This window comes from Electrona antarctica (genome assembly GCF_951216825.1).
Source record: "Electrona antarctica genome assembly, chromosome: 2".
Classification (NCBI taxonomy): domain Eukaryota; kingdom Metazoa; phylum Chordata; class Actinopteri; order Myctophiformes; family Myctophidae; genus Electrona; species Electrona antarctica.
This window is the reverse complement of record NC_136807.1, coordinates 44056388-44076854: the sequence shown is the minus strand read 5'-3', so window position 1 is coordinate 44076854 and position 20467 is coordinate 44056388. Positions and strand designations below refer to the sequence as shown.

The window sequence follows — 20467 nt, the reverse complement described above, 5'->3', positions numbered from 1 at the left end:
AGAAAAGTCCTCGTTCAGACAGGCCAATCCATCCTCTGGTGATGGCTGTCTACTCATTGTTCTGGGCTTGTATTACAACACACAACAGAGACCCTGTCTGGGGATTTCCTTGTGAACCGTATAGGTTGGCTGTTGCTGCCATCAAATGGCAAGCTTGCAGTATAAACCCTCGTTGGCACAACAGCTAAGCTGCTGGCGGTGTGTGCCAGTGCCGTGATGGTTGGTCTGCGGTGGTAAGCCATGTTGGTATTCCACAGCTTAGCTCTCCCAGTTTGCCCATACTGAGGTTGTATACTAGTGCTAGTAGTGGTAAATGGTCCATTCTAATCCTGCTACCAAGAGAAAGAATGGGGGTGCTAAACCAATCACATTCCACCATCACAATGACATGATTCGGGTTTCCTCTGAGGACATAATATGGCACTGTGTTGTCCTTCTGTAGAGGTTAATGTGGTAATTGTTTTACACTAGATTTGGGATTAAGCTACTCCAAATCAGAGTAAATGAAAACAAATTCAGGGGAGGTTTTCTTTTTCTCAATGAGGATTTATGTGATTATCTTTCGGTGGTCTGAATCTCCAGCCAAGCTGGTTAGATAGTGGAGTGGAGTCCAAACAGAAGTATAGAAGTATAGATTACACATTTGTATTTATGAATTACAGAGCTGCTTTACCTCTAATCACTGCTGTGATTATATATTCTATAAGTCTATATATTTAAGTCATAGCACGATCTCTGTGATCTCGCACGCACGCACGCACGCACGCACGCACGCACGCACTCACACACTCCCACAGACCCATACAAATACAAAGTGGCCGACACACTGTGTAATCAACTGCTTGAAACTCAAAATATGTTTGGTGACACACACACACACACACACACACACACACACACACACACACACACACACACACACACACACACACACACACACAGAAGGAGACACTAGAGAGCACTTTGGACAATCATTCTACCATTGTAACAAAAGAGGGCTAATGATAGAAAAGTGCTGTGATTTAAATCAACATTCTCTGAATGCAGAAAACCACTTTAACCCAGATAGGCCAACAGAGTCAAGCAGGAGGGAGTGTACTATACTGCTGTCAGAAGCGGGGCCTTATATCCAGATCAGAGTTGATCCTGACAAGTGGGAGACAACATATGGCTGGATTGAACCCTACAAAAATCGGATCAGTGCACGCCCCCAAAGAACCTAGTGGATTAGGCAATTTATTGCCTTACACACGTGTGTTAACATGCAACCTGTGGCTTTTATGTTACTTCAAACAATCACAGTTGACACATCATAAATCATCCAGATTATACCTGGAAAGTGAAATCCTTTAAGTGTAAAACAGGGTGTATTGCCAGTGTAAACAGAAAACAATTGTTTGGGGGAAACCAAAAGGATGTATTACCTGAACACATGGTATGGCATGCCCATAAATCCCAAGGGATTGTGTCTGCTGAGCCGATCGTTGGCCAGGACACGCACTGTCTGTCTACTAACTACACCACTAATCCTTGCCAGGATGCACTGTATACATTACAGCTTGACTCCCACAGACTGTGTGCATGTGTGACTGCACGAGTGCATATGAATGCACTGAATTATACCCAAATGTCCCACACACGTGCGACATCTCCAGTACGTGTGTTTGGCACGCAAGCCATGCTGACACACTCGTCACTCGTACACACGTGCACAGACACACAGCCCCCCCTGGGGCTAACAAGAACACGTATTATTTATTAAATAATATACAATACTTACTGGCATCTGAGTCATTCTAAATCTTTAGTCCGTCTCTAGCACAAGCAAGCAGCCACACTGCAAATCCACGAAAATAAAATAAAAACATACAGGACAGAAGTGGCTGGGCAACATTCCAACAAACTCTGCCTGACCGACATCCCTGACTTCTTGGGACTGTCTTTCAAACCCCCAGAGAGCTCACATTGCGCCTCTCCTCTGGTACGGGGAAACGCCTCTCCGACCGCCCCTCCACTCAAGTGGCTAACGGAGCGATGGGAGATTCACTGAAGTGACATATGTCGCCATAGATTCTCCCGTGGAAGAGGAGGGTCCTCTAAAGCTTGTGACAATGTCCAGAGACAAAGCCTCCACCACGCCGCGGGGCTATTCAGGGAACATTAGAGGAAGTACAGGCCTGCCTTTCTCCCCCCTTACTCTTTTTTTCTCTCTCTATCTCCCACTTTTTCCACTATCCCTCCATCCTTCCCCTCCTCCACTAAATATGCACACCCATTCACGCCCCGTTCCATCTGAATGATTTCAATGCTCCCCATTGAAAATGGAAGGGAGTCATCACTCTTTCACACAAGACCATGGTGGTACAATGTCATCGCCCACCCTCACCCCCACCATAATGTAGCCTATACAGTACGGGGCTTGAGGGTACTGATACATGTCGAGAGTTCAATTTACACCCTGGATTTCACTATGTGCACTTTGTGCAGTGTAAGAGTGGAGAAGCAGATGCCTGAAATAGACATGATCTCTGTAGTGAATAATACTTCACTACAGAGATCATTTATTTTCACTGAGATGTGTTTGTTAACATTTCAGTGCTTGCCTTTAAGCCTAAACGGCACTGTCAACCTAGAAGACTAAACCTAATTAGGGCGTCTATTTAAGAGAGGGCATCTGTCATCACTCCAAATGGATCGTGTCCATGGCTAAGGAAGAGTCACATTTAAAAACCCACAGAAAGAGGCTCAAAGGTGAAGTCCACACACACACACACACACACGCGCGCACACACACACACACACGCGCGCGCACACACACACACACACACACACACACACACACACACACACACACACACACACACACACACACACACACACACACACACACACACACACACACACACACACACACACACACACACACACACACACACCTAAGCAAATGAGCACTTATATATTCACACAAAGTTTGACAGGCGGTGTAGACCATATGTACACAAAACTAAAACTAAACACAAAAGGATGACAGCTGTAAGGCACATTTCAACAACAAGATCAATCATAGTGCCTTACACAAAATAATTAGAAGCATTAAGACAAAGTGCAATAGAAACACATTATAAAAACACGGAAAACATAAACAAAATCTTGTCAGGCTTGATTTTAAAGGGTTGTATAGCAGACCTGCAATTTGATGGGATTTTGACTCAGATACTGTATATGCGGTGCATAAAAACTGAAGGCTGCTTCTCCATGTTTAGTTTTAGAGGACAGAAAGCAGACCTGTCCCACTCCATTGCTAGTTTACAATTACAAATTAGGTAAATGAGGTGGATGTGATTGTCTTTTTGCTAGACAATCACTATGCAGCATACTGTATATAGACCCTCATATACTGTAGACTTCAGACAATATGTTTGTTTGTTTGTTTGTTTGTCTAACTGAAATAAAGACATTCAACAGAACAGAATACATCATAATCTTTAAGAAGCATGCTGACCTCCATGCTGCGACACACCTAGGTCTTCAAGATCCCAGAAACATTTCTCCGCTCTTTTGCATTCCCTTCACAAACTTCTGGTTACTGTCACACCGAGTACAAACCACTGGTGATGGCCTGCAAAGCAATTAAGGGCATGGCATCCCCTCACCTTCATTATACCAATCCCACACCCATTACCGCTCACTTAGCTAACACATGGAAGTATGACACCCTGGTCAACGCTACAGCATTCTAGACTCTTCACCCTCCTGGCTTTCAAGTAAGCACTGCATAAAGTAGCCTAAAGCAGCCTTGAGAACCAACGATTTCCAAGGCCTTGAGGCCAATAGTTCAGGAGCCTATCTCCTGTTTCCTTTAGGCAGCTTGATGTACAAGTGCACCTGCTGGACATGACACTAGTGTGTCGCGGGTAACCCCCAATCCAACCCTTGATGGTGAGAGCCAAGCGGGGAGACATTGGTAAGCATCATTTATAGTCTTTGGTATGACAAGGCCAGGGATCTGAACCTTGACCTCACAGACTCAGGGCGGACACTCTAACCACAAGGCCACTGAGCTGGTATCCCTGGCTTCCAAGCTATGGAATAACACCCGGCCCCCCCTACCCCCTCGACTCACTCCACATTTTCTGTTACAGTCTGAAAACTCACCTCTTCAGACTGTACCAGAACCGTTAGTACTCTCATGTCCACTTTATTGTCTCCGCCAGGCCGATAGCATGACCGACTGTTTTCGTCCGTGTGTGTGTGTGTGTGTGTGTGTGTGTGTGTGTGTGTGTGTGTGTGTGTGTGTGTGTGTGTGTGTGTGTGTGTGTGTGTGTGTGTGTGTGTGTGTGTGTGTGTGTGTGTGTGTGTGTGTGTGTGTGTGTGTGTGTGTGTGTGTGTGTCTGACTGCGAGCAGCTCATTTCTGATACCTTTGGCCCGATCGCAACTGTGCACACACACTCACTGTTTATTTATTTATTATTTTTCAGATCGGCCTATTATAGGCTGACTTTTGCAAAACACATTTTTGGATGTTACTCCTACAGATTTTGTGCAAACATCACGCACATCGCTACAGAGTCTCTCTATAGTCATGTGATCAAAACGGATCTGTCCGATCTTTCATGATCCATCCTGGATTACGGTATGAAAAGATTGGAAATTGGAATTGGAAGCTAAGATTGGCTTCCAATTCCAAAGTTTGCAGGATTGGTCTATTTTGGATTTGCCTCAAATCATGAACACAGTGTGTGATTGCAGTGAAACTTTGCACGCACATTCCCACTAGGCCAAGGAAGAAATGCCACTCTTTACACATTGGCCTGTTATAGCGACAAAAACCTACCTGACCATGCAGGGACTGTGTGCTCAGAGGAGCACTTTGTCTAGTTTGTTCTTGTATGCTAGTTATGCTATGCTTAAAATTAAGTTGCCTGTTGACATAATTACGTTTATCCCTGCCAGGAGGCCGGAACGGCCGAAGGCGAGGGATTATGTTTTCGCTCCTGTGAGTCTAGTTATTTTCTTGCTTGACCACAAATACTAAGGATCCTTTTTAAATATAATGTTCAGATAGATGTTTACCTGTTAGGCTAAATTGTTTTCTTTGCACTTTACCCTGCCTTTTACCCTGTTTGTTGACTAGCCTTAATAACATTTACATGGATCTCACACTTGCAAGCCACTCTGGATAATGCCATGTAAATTGTAAATGCAGTTCTATTCTATGCGTATGATAACTGTTTACCATCATTATGCCAGCAAGAAACTCACATAATGTATTCAGAAACGTTATGCTGGCTTGTGACTGTATTTTTTGTACAGTTGGAGGCCATCGATATTGTCCTTTTCTTTTTGCTGAGGTTTGCGTGATCTGCGCAAAAGGACAGTTAACCCATTTTGGGCGGGAACCCCTTTTGGTGTTTTAAACATTATGTTATAATTTAGCTATTGAAAAATAGCAGATCTACAAGCTCGTAGCGCGCCACCGAGTGGCGCGCTACGAGCTTGTAGGTCTGCTATTTTTGAAAAATCGTGAAAATATTTATTTCAGAAAACTGGAGGATTTAGAAGGATTTTTTAAAATTTTGAGGTCAGGCCTAAATGGGTCAAATGATAAGGGACAATATCGGTGGCACCCAACTGTATAGTCAGAGCGAGCTCGTGACCCGGCCGGGACATCAGGTCCTTGTGAATTCCACTCTACTGTGGGAGCCAGTGCTGTTCATCAATGTGAATTCCTGCTTGATGCCTCATCAACATCTTGACATGCTGTAATAACTAAATAACAACCCTTGTCCCTTCCCGATGACTTTGATATGATGCATTTCCTCCATAACCACAGTTGTTGCCTTTGGCATTTTCTGGTAATTACTAGGCTGTTACCTTTGACTTTGAGCACAGGTCACGCACTACATAATTACAAAATGCATGCATGCATCAGATCAAACCTGTTAACAAACTTGATATACAGCAACGTATAGGATGAGATAGATTAAAAAACACATAATTGTGGACAATAAATGTAATGAAAGAAAGACAGCAAGGCAAGTTCTAGTGATGGCTATTGTCATATATCTATGTTTAGAGCTATGACAGGGATGATTTACTAAATGTTTTCAGAGGGCAAAAAAGTACATTTTCAACATAGTTAATGCAACAATGATAGGAGGATGTTTCATAGTTCCTCAAACATGTCACTGCTGACAGATGAAGCCAACAAACACAATCCAATCTTGAACAAACATGACTGGATCTTCTCAAACACTTTCTCTTTCCTAGTTTACTTTATACGACGTACACAAGCAATGTCGCTGTGTCACTGTCAAATACGTTCAACTACTTAATAGTTCTGAAAACTTAAAGGAAATTATGATGAGGAGGAAATTTATAATTAAGCCAATTCTTGGTGTGTTCAAGAAAAGCTCTTAAGCATTAGTTCCATCCTGCTGATATATGCTGGGCAGGTCTTTACAACTAGTTCCTAATCCGACCGGCATGAATTTCAAAGGGTTTTAGTTTGGTCGACTGAGTCAGGTGAAGAAATGCTCATCAAAACCAGTCGTGGATGAGTAGTGCTACAGTACCTCTATTGTATGTTTTGCTCTCTCGTGCGTGCCTGTGTGTGTGTGTGTGTGTGTGTGTGTGTGTGTGTGCGTGTGTGCGTGTGTGCGTGCGTGCGTGCGTGCGTGCGTGCGTGCGTATGTCTATATTTAGTCAGTGACCCCCCCCCCATAACTGGTAAAAATGTAGGCCATATGCATACTTGGAGGCAGTAGTACTGTAGTAGTCAAATGAATAGTTTGATTTCACAATAATATTCCTCTCATTCAAGAGGTTCTTTTTGAATGACTTTATCATTATTTATTATTTTTGACTTTCAACTTATCAATAGGAAAGAAATGCTTATACATTTTTTATAACAAACTAAATCGATTAGTCTCATGATCAACCGAGTCTTAGCCCTATTTTATACTTTGTTGTACAACAACAAAATACGGATGTATGTGCTCAATTTAAAATGAAACTTCTACGGCCCTGGACCAGGGGATGAGCGAGTGACATCAGGACTTCGGTAGAGATTTCGGAGCGATCCGCTGCAGTGCTGACATAATGAAGTGACATTATTCCGGTAGAGTGTCTCAGCCCTGCGGTCGCTTTAAGGCGTCTTACTGGTTTATAGTATATTAAATCGAGTAGTTCAATTAGTGTTGCACCTCTATAACTCACCTAATGGTTGAGAAACGGTAATAGAGGAAACATTAGCGTATGGATGTTTGGCATGAATGTAGCCCGGGTATGTGTTTGTGTGTGCATGACTGTCTGCCTGCATACTAGTTGCTGCGTGTAAATGTAGATGAATATCTCAGTAAATGTAGATGAATATCTCAAAGTAACTGTAGATGAGTATCTCAAAGTAAACACAATTCAATGTTTAAGGAAGAAAGAAACATAATCTGTGAATCAGCTGTGATCAGTATCATGACATCACTTCATGCAATGTAGATATGTTGTTATAACGGATTGCCTTTTGAACTGCATATTCCACCCCTCTTTATTTTGAACTAGTTTTTAACCAGTAAAATCCTCAGTGATCATTTAACTCAGGGGGTGTACAAGTGTAACCAAATGGACAACACGTCTAACCACCCAAATGGACCAGAGTTACAAATGAATACATTAACACTGAGAATTGTGTAGCGAATGTGTGTCTACCTATGTCTACCTTCATATTAAAAGATTTCTGCCTGTAATGTAGCAAGTAGCATGCCAAATAAATGTGTGACTGCCTTTGATATTAAACAATCTCTGCCTGTAGTTTAGCATACAAATGTCTTTATTATACTACCAAATCCCTGTTAAAATACAAAATATATATTTTTTGAATCAGGGACTCATTACAGTGCATGCCCTGGGTGGAAACACCTCCTTCACCTTAACAAGTAGCATGCCAAGTTGCATTACAATCCCTATATTTAATGTATCCGTTATGTGAAAGTGAGGAAATGGCAAAGCCCAAACATCCTTAATGTCCAGCTGTTGTGCTGACTCCCTACAGTTTCAGAAGCAAGCCCAGGTAAGGTCGTAAAACAAGCCCTCTCCTTACCTTCAGTACAGTGTTTCATTGCTCGTCAGTCACAGCTGTAACATGTCAACTTGTTGTTGTGTATGAGGCTGCCTGAGCACCCTTCAGAACGTAGTAATCATCTGAGGCAGGAATTCACACAAACGGCCAAACCCACACGTCGAATGCATCACACTTCAAACCTGTACTTCCAGTATTATGTAAAAAAAAAAAAAAAAAAAGACATGGGTGACTAACGTTCAGAGAACGTAGCATTTTTCAAAGACCATTGAAGGGCTCCAGCAAAAGCATTGCAAAAAAAAGTAGACGTGCAAGGAAGGAAAGTCATGGCTAAAGATATTCAAACTTTTCATTTCCCCATGCATTTGGCCAGGTTCCAGGGGTTGACATGACCTGCGGTTGATGAAAGTATTGATTCGCTTGAAGTTGGTGCATGTGGCCATTCTTCACAGCTGATTGGTTTTGGCAACTCGATCGGAATGCGCGCCACGGCGTGAAAGATTCCGAGGTCATCAAAACCCAGTGACTGTTCACCCGAGGATTACCCTTAGGCCTAATAATGCCGCTGACAATTATGCCAGCGGCATTATGCCAATTATGGAATTGGCTGAATTTCACAGGCTTCCTGCACTGCTTAAATCTGACCCGCGATATGAATGTTATTGTTGTCGACTGCACGTATACGCAGACTCTATTTTAAAAAGGAGTGTCATTCATTAGAGTGCAGGCGAGCTTTCTCAGTCAAGGGTTAAGTGGTTAGACCGTTAGAGCATTGGCACGCACACTGTGTGAGGACCTGTGAAGAAGCAGGCCTCTAAATAAGAGCAAGTCTGGCGAGTTGGCGAGCCATTACATTTTACTACCCTACACTAAAACACAGTCCCTCCCTGAGGATTAGGTATTTCCTGGGGAAAGGAGAAATATCCATCACCAACCGCTCATTAACCTCTCAATATATATTTCCTGTCCACAGAAACATGGCACTAATTGCAATATGCCCATACTGATCTGCAGCCACACCAAAGATTCTCATAATGTCAATACATCAAAAATCAAACCATGTGGCCTGCAACAACTTTAACAGACTGGCACACACAGCTACAGAAACAACATGCCTGCTCCTTGGTGGGCCTGTATAAAAGCACACTGCTTTGGCACCACTTAAGAGAGACAATGCGTGGCATTCAGGAGCTAAATCAGTGTGCCACCGCTTAGCAAAGGGACATCATGGAGAGAGACAGACAACTCCCAGCTTCCTCTCTTCAAGTAGGGCTCCAGCAGGCCTATAGTCTTCACGCCTCAGTTGACCCTGACACATACTTCATCGTTGGTGTTGCAGAGAGTGAGAGAGACAGATACGGTTGTCAAATTATATTATGGAAAGAGTTTGAAGATCTAAAGTGGTATTAGCTCAATAATAAAACGTTATAAAACATCCATCATTTGTCACAGTTTATTCAACCAATGTGATTATGTGATATATTATATTGTGATATATATTCATTTAGTTATTCATTAATGTTTTCATTGACTAAGTAAATTGGCACAACTTAGCTCTTATTTTGAGAGCCTATATCACCGTGATATAGGCTCCTTGTTGGTTGCTTGGTTGGTTCCTTGGTCACAATACATATGTTTGTTATTTAGGTTTGGTTTGCTTTGAATATTTTCAGATAACATGTTTACATTGTTATTTTTTGCACAGTAGCTATGTGTCGATTTACCCTGTTGTTTGTGTGATGTTCAAACTTCACACACTAGTAGTCTACTTGCCAGCCCATAGAGCCCCATTGTGAACCCGGACATGTTGAGTACACCAAGGTTTTATGTTAGAATTTAGAAATGTTGAGTATGTGTCACCAGCAGGTAGAAACTGCCGGATGCAAACTTGTATATGTTGAGCAATTTTCATAATTGGCATAATATGTGACCATACCATTATTAACAACCTACAGAAGGCAAAACATTCAAAATGTCATCATGTAGCATGTGACGTGTCAAACTAGGGGGTTTCCATTCCAAGCATTCGTTTTGCAAAAAAAACACTCCTTGGGCTAAAAACGGCCATAGCCAAATGTGCTGACATCATCACATTTGTGATGACGGCTAGGGAGTGTTTTGTGCAAAACTAATGCTTGGAATGGATTCAGCATCATGAAAACCCCCTAGTTTGACACATCACATGCTACTTAAAGCATGATTAAAAGGGTATCTTTGAAAAACAAAGAAGGGTCCCGCACACTGTCAGAAAACTTGCCAGAAATGTTGCTCTTTATTCAACGTTTCGGTCTATTCGACCTTCATCAGGACAGACAACTTAAAGCATGATGAAATTAGATATTTTTCCCCCTATAGGCTGTTAATGGTATGGTCACATATTATGCCAATTATAAAAATTGCTCAACATATGCACGTTAGCATCCGGCAGCAGGACATGCTAGGGACCCATACTCAACATTTCTAACATAAAACTTTGGTGTACTCAACATGCCTGGGTTCACATTCTGGCAAGTGGACTATAGTGACGACCAAAACTATAAAACAACCAAGCGTGGCCATTTACAGTGCACTGCTGCTAAGTGGCCATTGAAGTCTTGCTTTAAGCCACACTAAATGCAATGGGTATTGGGTTAGTGTTACATAACACAGAATGAGTTTTTCTCATTCCTGCTCCAGAACGGAGCAGGAATTGTGGAAAAAGAGAAGGGAGTGGAAATGGCGAAACAAAAACATCTGATTCATTGATTGACGCTTCACTGCGTCATTGGAACACTATGTATTTTTGTAGCACGTAACACACGTGACGCAGCAACAAGTGTCAGGCGTCATGCGGCATTCACACTACCAAGTGTGACCATGGTGCCGAGTCGCTGTTGAGATGTTGCTCAAGCCACACTGCGTAATTGAAAAGGGTAGGGTTAAATAGCACAGGGAACTGGTTAACGTTTTTCTTCCATTTACAGAATGGAGCATGAATTGTCGAGGCAAGGTGGTGAGTGGTGAATCAAAAACATGATTTCTTTGTCTTTATGCTTCACTGAGTCATTGGAGCACTAAAAACAGTTGAAGCCAGCTCAACTTGAACTCACACGCAGTGACAAGTGACAGGCATCAGCTTTCCATTGAAAATGACTTGTTGCTTTGTCACCGCTAGTGTGACTGTGAACACAGCATTGGGCATGATCACACATACTCGTTTGAAACAGATGCGTCCCATCCACTTGACCAGGCAACAACCAATAGGAAAGAAGCACGTGGTTGACCCTATGTGTCAGGCTTTTTGCTTGTAATTTCACCACTCCAATGTAAGTCAAACACACCAGAAAATTGATTTCCATTGCACTTAATTTCCGGCACTGCAAGACAACATGGGTAATTGACATGTCCGATGCCTTGGCATGCGTTGGGCCACTCCCATTGAGATGAGTATGTGTGACCGCACACCTTTACTCTGATTTAGCACTCGTAAAGTCGCTCTGTGTATAAGAGTATCTGCTAATAAATTACTAAACTGTAGGCTAAATATACATTGTACTGCTGGATAAACTATAAATATGAATGTGGATACAACAAAAAAGAAAAGTATAGCGATATCTAAAATGTCAAATGTACAGTTGTTGTTTGTCTTCTCCAGCAGAGAAACATTGGGAGGGGGCGGGGGGTTGGGGGTGAGTGACTGCCGCCTGTGGGAGGGGGCGGGTGGGGGGCGGGGGGTTGGGGGTGAGTGACTGCCGCCTGTGGGAGGGGGCGGGTGGGGGGTTGGGGGTGAGTGACTGCCGCCTGGCATGAATACACCTGTTGACACACTGACAGCACCTGCTTTCGTCTGCTCTTGTCTAGCTCTTGAGGGTGGGAAGGAAAGAGATGATAGAGATATGCACTTCAATGTCCCAGAGAAATCCTGGCATATTTTGTGACAAGTTGTGGCAGACTGCACTTTATCAGGTATAGAATCAGCGTCTGCTCTACCTATACCCTTATCGTGTGGATTCAAATTCATCACTAAAGAGTGATGATGATATTTCACGATTTATATACTCATTGTAGCGACCTGGTGTTAGCTTGTAGATCTGCTATTTTCAGTGCGTGACCACAGGCACAGAGCATAAATTAGCCATTTGAAAAGACAAGCATGTCTATGGAGTGAGACTTGTCCAGTCTTGTGGCATACACAAACACTGTGCTTTCACTCTAAACCCCTCCACGTGTTCGCTCCACCCCCGTGTTTACACGGCAGAGTCTTGCTCTGGAGTTGACATTCATCAAAGTTAAGGCGGACTAAAAGAAAAGAGAAGGGAAAATAATGGAGCGATCTTCCTGTCATTCTGAAAAGACACGCTGGTTTCTTTCTTCAAAAGGGACACACCTGGAGTCTTGCTTTCTTCTCAAACATGGCGTAAAACTATACTTCGCAAAGACTATATTTTCGCAACTTTAACAATTGTTCGCCTAAGCCTAAGCCAATAAATCACAATCGTATAAATGTTTTTGATATAAAAGGCACTATCGTCATATAAAACCAAGATAAAAACAACGGTGCAACATCTTCTAATCACAATATTCAATTCAATTCAAAGGAGCTTTATTGGCATGAGAAAACATACGTTTACATTGCCAAAGCAAGTGTCACAATAACCACTTTCCTCTACAAGCTCACAACGCATGATACTACATGTGCTGTAGATGGTCTATTTTCACCATTTGTCATTCGACAAAGTATCTCTTAACCCATTGATGCCTGAGGCCGAATCTGGGAATGCCTTCTAGGACCTGACCTAAGGTTTCTAAAAACCTTAAAATTCGGATTAATTATTTTTTAAATAGTTATGTTGCTACATGTATAGCAATAGCTGATGAGACGCAGAGAGCGCGACGGGATCAAGGGTAGAACAACGTATACGTTGCATCAGGCATCAATGGTTAAGTGGTTAAATGATTGACATACGTATAACACAGGCAATAACACAGTATGCATGGTGAATGTTATAGGCTATAATACACTCCTCCCAATGCTCCCAATAGAGAGATTTTAGGTGGAAAGAAAGTGAGGGAAAACAATTTACCTGGCAGCCATCGCCCCCCTGTAAAATTGTTACAAATTGCCCACCGGTCCTATATCATTTTGAATTCATCAGAGGTGGATGACACGTACCTTCCCCTCCCCATAAGTAGCTGAGAGAGGCTAGCCTGGCGCAGCCACACTTCCCCCGCCCCTATTGCATATGCGTATGCCTCGAGGCACGACAGTGTTGTGTGATATTAGTCTGGCTTATTAGCCAGGCTAGAGAGAGGCACCACTGAGTTCCAAACCAACTACTCTAACAACCTGAGCTTATGAGTCATCCCCACTTTAAAGTGTAGGTCTCACACACATTCCTCAAATATCATTAAATCTTATGCAAGCTGTGACAAGGGCTGCCCGAAAAACCCGCACTAAAACAAATAAGGTCTCCACTGGCCTTCGTGACTGTGATATGCAACACAATCAAGCAACTATTGACACACAAGGCGTTGGAGGTAATAATGTAACTGTCACTTTGGTGAGTCAATTTATCACGATAGCCTACCATAAAAAAGTCACCAATTGATACTCCTTCCAAAATGGCATCACCTTCCTCCTGTAAGGTGACTGATGGTGGATAAAATATGATTTGGCATTGCTAAAGGCAGCTTGGCACTTTTATCAGGTCAGTATTTTCCTGCAGCCTTATAAATTCACTATTTTTTCCATTCACCTATCAGGTCACTTTAACCCGGTGTGCCCTTATCACATACTGTATTAAAGATTTTTCCAGTTTTTCATGTGTCTATGAGGTGACAGTACTTCATTAGACACCCTGGAGTCATTTTTATGTGCAATGGTGTATTCACTTTGTATTTAGGGTTTCTTCCTGGAGGCTGAACCCTTGACAGTCAAACGGTCCAATGAAATAAACAGTAATATAGTGACATCACATTATCAGCCCCTCCCCTGACCCCTCCCCCTTTATCATACAACTACAGCTTTGGGTGCGGCTTCAGTTCAGGTGGATCACCACCCACCAGGCCAACCAGGCATACTTAATGAACTGGTGGGCGTGTCCACATAAAAGCATGATTTTAACAAATACTGTACACTTTTTGGAAAAGGTTATTCCTCCTTATATTATAATAATACCTGATGATCATGTTTTAGGGTGGAAAAAAAAATTGTGGCACTCCATCTTTAACATAAATGTGATGGAACAGGTCGGTGCCACTAACGATTGAGTTCACTGCACCTAAGGGCCTGGAAGGCTTCTACATCTTGGGACAAATTATTTGTTTCCTTTACAAATGATGGCCTCCCTGCGGTCCTACACCCATGACAGGAGTTCCCCTTTAAAAAGTGTCAGAGACTTGCTGCATTAGCATTTTGGAACACCATGAATGAACATGTTTGTTCTGCGCGCCCAGTTCAAAGAGTCCATTACGGAGTGTTTTACGGGTTCTATAGTGTGCAGTCGGAAGTTTGGGGCGAGTTGATGGGTGAGGCAGTGACACCGAAAAGAAAGTGGTTGTAAAGAACAACTCCGTCCCGTATCATCACGCTGATATACAGCTGTCACCCTACTCTGCGTTTTTCAACCTGAGAGCAGGTGCATCGAATTAAATGTGACAAGATGAAACAGGGGTTAATGCATGTTATAACAGAGACATGAAACACTGTGGCAGGTTGCATTTAAACTGCCAAACTGCCTGGTTCCGTATTCAGAGCCAAGTATTAACTCCCAGCTTGTTTTCCCTCAGTGAGATTACGACATCCCCGATGGTAACTGACTTTGCTGACTGCCAATTATCACTCTTTTCTGTAGAGTCGTCCACCAGTTGTGCCCCCCAAATTAATCATATTTTAATTGGGGATCCCCTACTCTGAAGAACTTGGAATTGTAGGAGTTGGTGCAAAACATTTTGTTTCACTTGATTCCACAGATGCAAATTGTGAAAATAGCTTATGAGCATGTAGATTGGCTATTTCATTTATTTATTTTTTGCCTCTTTCTCAGGTAGTAATATTTGATCATTTGTTGTCCAATGTTTTGTCCAATGTTTTTATAGTATAGTATAGTATAGTTTCCTTTTGATGCAGTTATGGTCTTTTTTTTATTTGTATAAAAAGGTCTTAAAGGTTCTTAAATCGTAACTTCGAAATGTGCAGATATAATGTATGTTGTTTTGTTTAGAAAACAATGTTGCACATAAAGCAAAGCATCTAGGGACCCCCTGGGGGTCCAGACCCACATGTTGAGAACCACTGCCCTAAAGGATATGGGTGGGTACTTGTAATTATGGGATACATAGGAATTGTTTCAAGCATATCTGTTCAAGTGACAGCATGTTGAAAAAAATATATAATTGCTGTCATTACTAAGAACTGGTCTTACTAAGAACGGAATCGTTAAGTCTGGCACGTCCATTTTTGCCAATTTTTTAACTCTTAAGGTCATTACACACTGGCGAATTAGCGACGCGAATTATTCGCGCGAATAATTCGCCTTTTTTTAAAACCAATTGAAGTCAATGCAAGCTTCCACATCAGTGGCGAATGTGCGAATTTGCGAAAATGCGACCGTTTTCGCTCTTTATTTGTTCGCTCCGGTGTTCGCTCCGGTGTCGAATTTTTAATTCGCGTCGCTAATTCGCCAGTGTGTAATGACCTTTAAGGTCATTACACACTGGCGAATTAGCGACGCGAATTATTCGCGCGAATAATTCGCCTTTTTTTAAAACCAATTGAAGTCAATGCAAGCTTCCACATCAGTGGCGAATGTGCGAATTTGCGAAAATGCGACCGTTTTCGCTCTTTATTTGTTCGCTCCGGTGTTCGCTCCGGTGTCGAATTTTTAATTCGCGTCGCTAATTCGCCAGTGTGTAATGACCTTTAGAGTTATATTAACCCTAAGCATTTTATTGTGTATACAGACTTCCCACAATGTTTGTGCAACAAAAAGAAGGCTGCCAACAGAAGGCTATAAGGCATTCTCAAAGATAATTCAGTAAATCAACAGACACGCCTATACATTCAAGTTGCTCCTGTGCTAAATTGCGGGTTGCGGTTTCAACTGTTGTGACATTCAAGAAGGTTAATTTTACCTCACTCATACAAGTATGTGCAGTGAAATGCTGGTGTGCCATAGACCCCTCTGTTGACAATATACAGTATAGTGAAAACAAAACAAGAGATACTGTAGGCCAGGTAGGTTATTGTGGACCAGCAATGTTCTGAATTAAGTCATTACAGAGGTGAGTGGAATCACCGCATTCATGTGCACTATTGTACAATCAAATAATCGGCAGTGCAAGTACATGCGCACGTATACCTTGCTTGTTTTTGACTCTTTCTTTCCCCCTTGCTCCCCCTAGCTGTCCCTCCTCCCCCCCTCTTCTTTTATTCCTTATTTTTCTTTCTGGAAACAAGCACAACAAATGAATGACACCCACTGTTGTACACCTGTAAACCTGAGATGTGATGATTCTGATTCTTATGTACAAATGTATGGTCAGCACCAGATTTGGAACAGTGACAAGCGATTTTAATGCATTGTGTTCCCGATGTCACAATCGTCATAATAGGCAGAATGGGCCTTGGTGACACTACAAGTCAACTCCAGCACATTAAAGCTGTGGGTGAAATTACTTTTTGGATACAAGTTGCAAAGTTGTCTTGTAGATCTAGAGTCTTTTCGGTGCAGATTGTACGGACAAGTCTGAACAGGCCCAGAGTTTTTTTTTTTGCAGTATTGAGGTGAAGTAACATGACGGTTAAACCCTTGGCAACACACAAGGTCTGTGGAACATTTATCTGAGGGCATTTTCTATCTGCCTGAAATCAATCTCTTTCATTAGAATGAGGTGTTCCTGGTAATGTAGATTCTATCATATTGTACTTGCACCCTCATTGCTTTTATTTCCATATTTTCAAAGAACACCTTTAAAGAAAAGGTGCTCCCAAATGGTACTTAGACAGATTTAATCTGCGCGAAAGGTACCACGGCCTCAAAGACGGCTGTGAATCCAGTGAAAGATTCCCCTGAGCAGTGTGAGCGTGTGTGTGTGCGTGTGCGTGTGCGTGTGCGCGTGTGCGCGTGTGTGCGTGCGTGCGTGCGTGCGTGCGTGCGAAGGTGTGTGTGTGTAAATGAGTTTATTTCTTACATAACTATATGTAGCATGCATACAGTACACGTACATACATACATACATATGCATGTTTGTTTTACACAGTGTATAGCTATACTTAATTATGTATGCATGCATGTGTGCTGCATGCATGTGTGTGAAAGTGTTTGCACGCTCGTGTATGTGCATGTGCAACTGTGCATTAGTTTATGTGAGGCCGAGACAACGTTATGGGGAAGGATGAGTTATTTGGGGGGTGGTGGTGGTGGTGGTGATATCTACAGCACAGGAGAGCGAACCATGGGAATGGAGCTCATTAACATTTGAATCAGATTCCAGCATGCAGGAAAAAGACAGACATTCACTGCAGGGCCTGTTGTTACGAATGCCACTGGTAGATGAGCAGAATCATTGAGCTGTGTGCCGGGGTCAAAGTTAATCCTCCCATGGTGTGTGTTCCAAAAGTGGAGCCAAGGATTTCACAACACAGGCCCGCATGGAGGGAAATATGGATCAAACAATAGCAGAATGCATCAATTCAAAATATGGGCTCACGTTGTCTGATGACTGTTACGAAGCAATGGCTATATGTAAATGATGTTGTCTGGTGGCTGTTCTAGCAATGATTATGTAAAAAAATAATAACAACTTTACCTGCCAATACTTTAATACTAGTTTGTGACCTCAAATATTTGTAATGCGCCGCAACTCGAGCATAAGAGTTCACAAACAAAGTGCCACACAATGTCTCATACTGAGCATGAAGAGGTACGCAAGAAAGAAAAGAAAAGAAAAAAACAAAACAAGCTTGAATTACTATTGAATTACATGCCAGATGTGAAATTTCTGAGTGGTGGTGAGGACCGGTTATAATTCTTCAAAGTTCACGCAACCACAAAAGAAAGGAGTGTGGCATCCTCTCAGTCTGATATGTGTCTGATGTGGTGTTGTTAAATTGTGCTGTAGTATGCTGTTCTAATTAGGGCTGATAAATATATGAATGTGGCATACACGTTGTCTTGTTGTAGTTTCTACTACCGGTACTTACAATGTTTAATAACACTTTGTTATTATACACTCTTTTAATCAAAGAAAATATCATTGTGTAGATACATTGTGAAAGTGTCACGCCTCGCTCCTCTGCCTTTGAACTTGAGCTTTGACTTAGGTCCAAAACACTGGACTAATATTTGGCTTGACCTTAATGGTTATGTGGTTGATTTATGTTCTGTATTTGCTTTAGTCAAAAAAGGTTGTTGTTACTACTCTTGCCTTTGTACTTGTTTACGAATAGCGTGTGAAAACGTGTACGTCACCAAGAGGGGGGCGGCGTCTGAAAAGCTAGGGACGGCCCTCTCGTGGGCATTAAATTCTAGCCCACATCACTCAGAATAGAGTGACGGTGGTATGTTTTTGTAAATATTGAGCTCGTTCTTGGCGACAACATAGTGAACCAACACCAGGATGGATAGAAAGAACGTCGGGCCAAAATACATTACAAGGACAAGGAAAATGTTGTGAACAAACACGGCTGTGCTTAGATACTTTGTTGAACGTTATGTCTCTGCGCCCGTGCGCCGATCCAAGCCATTCTACGTCTTTTTGTAAACTCGTCAATCTGGGTTCCTTGATACTGTCTCCATGCTGGAAAGCTGAAAATCTAATTCCGTTTTCTGGCTCATTCCCTCGACGTGACCTGCTGTGGCACTTATTTACTGAGCAAGTCTGCACCATTGTGAGGTCAGTTTAAAAAAAAGAACGTATACAAGCACACCTGATGGTCGCTCAATGTAAACAAACCAGACAAGCCAGCAAGTATGGCGGCCGCTACCACGTGACACATATGTTGACGCCCTCTCCAGGAGATTTTGTTACACCCTATACTGCAGTCCTTTGGACTCATTCTGTTATTTTCTGTATGTTCAGTATTTTGCCTTGTCTTCCTGTTCTGTTTGGTTTTCTGTTACTCTGTTGGTTTTGTGTATCTTATTTTGTAGTATGGTCCCTAGTGTTTCCTGTCTGCCTAGTTACTGTTCCCTACCTCACCTACCTTGTGATGTGTCAGTGTTTTCACCTGTGTCCTCTCCTGTGTATGATTGTTTTTTGAGTTCACCTGTGTATAGTTTGTCTTTGTCTATACCCCAGTTTGTTCAGTTCCTTATCAGATCGTCATTTCATGTCAGCGTGTTTACTGTGTCCTTATTTTGCCTGCCATTTTATGGGAAGTTTAAGTTATCGTTTAATAAACATCTTGAACTGTGAATCCTGCCTTTTGGTCGTACTGCTTTTGGGTCCTCTGAACGCACCCTGACAGAAAGCCCCAATAGTCATCCCCACACAATCATCACAATATTGATATTGAGGTATTTTGTCAAAAATATTGTGGTATTTGATTTTGTCCATATCGCCCAGCCTTATTTCTAACCAGTCATTCTGGGTTTCAGGCTCTCTGGGACCAAAACTATGAGAGAGTTTCTGATGATGACTCATTCATAAATCTGCTGGAGTGGGACCACAAGAGATGTTTACTTCTCAGTCTGACGTCTATGACACATTGTCCCTCCCTTGTTGTCAACAGGGTTGTGTGCCACACAGTATTTCTGTATTTCTGCCTCAAAATGTGAGTTGTCTCCAAAAGAGTGGCTCCTAACAGAGAGGGCACTGTTCAAAAGCAAAGAGTTCAGTCTGAAAGGAGTGAAGAGGATTTCAAGTGCCAGCAAACCATGCTCCTCGTGCGCATATAGGAATGCAGTCTTTTGTCCATGGAGCTTGTGTTAACACCCCTGAACGTGCAGCATGATGGGGCTTTCAAGGAAAGGGTCAGTAAGGACGTTAAGGACAGTATGTGAGTGTGTGCTGTCCTTACTTCCAGATTACCATAGTTCCTGTTTCACTAGGTGGTCGTGGGAGAGAATAAGGGTTGCCCCAATTCAGACGGGTTGAAAAGTTATCTGTGTCCCCCTGTTATGTGTAAAGGGGTGATTTCACCAAACAGTTGACGGCTGGAGCAGTCACGACCTTTGCTCTTTGTTTGCGAGGAGCTGGCAGGGTTCAGAGGCAGAGAGCGCGAAACCATGGCAACTGGTGTCTGAGCAAGAGGTTAGACCAAGGATGCTTACGGAGACGCATACTTTTTTAGCAATAGTGAAGCCTTTCTGATGTAATGGCAGGTGAAAGTTTGGTGGAAACTGCACAATGTTGTACTCTACGTGCCGTTTTATTATTTATGATGCTACAGTATCAGCAAACATGCCACA

At 42.5% G+C, this 20467-nt stretch overlaps 1 protein-coding gene across 4 annotated transcripts in view; it reads right to left on the bottom strand.

Annotated features, from left to right (window-relative positions):
* Window positions 1–20467, bottom strand: part of LOC306939393 (neural cell adhesion molecule L1-like protein) — a 91688-nt gene that overhangs the window by 59228 nt on the left and 11993 nt on the right. For 3 of the 4 annotated variants that reach the window (XM_079523979.1, XM_079523981.1, XM_079523982.1), the window contains exon 1: window positions 1781–1908. The exons of the other annotated variant lie outside the window; for it this stretch is intronic. The gene's annotated coding sequence lies outside the window, so the exon portion shown is untranslated. Of the gene's footprint in view, window positions 1–1780; window positions 1909–20467 lie in introns of those variants that run through there. 4 annotated transcript variants of the gene reach the window in all.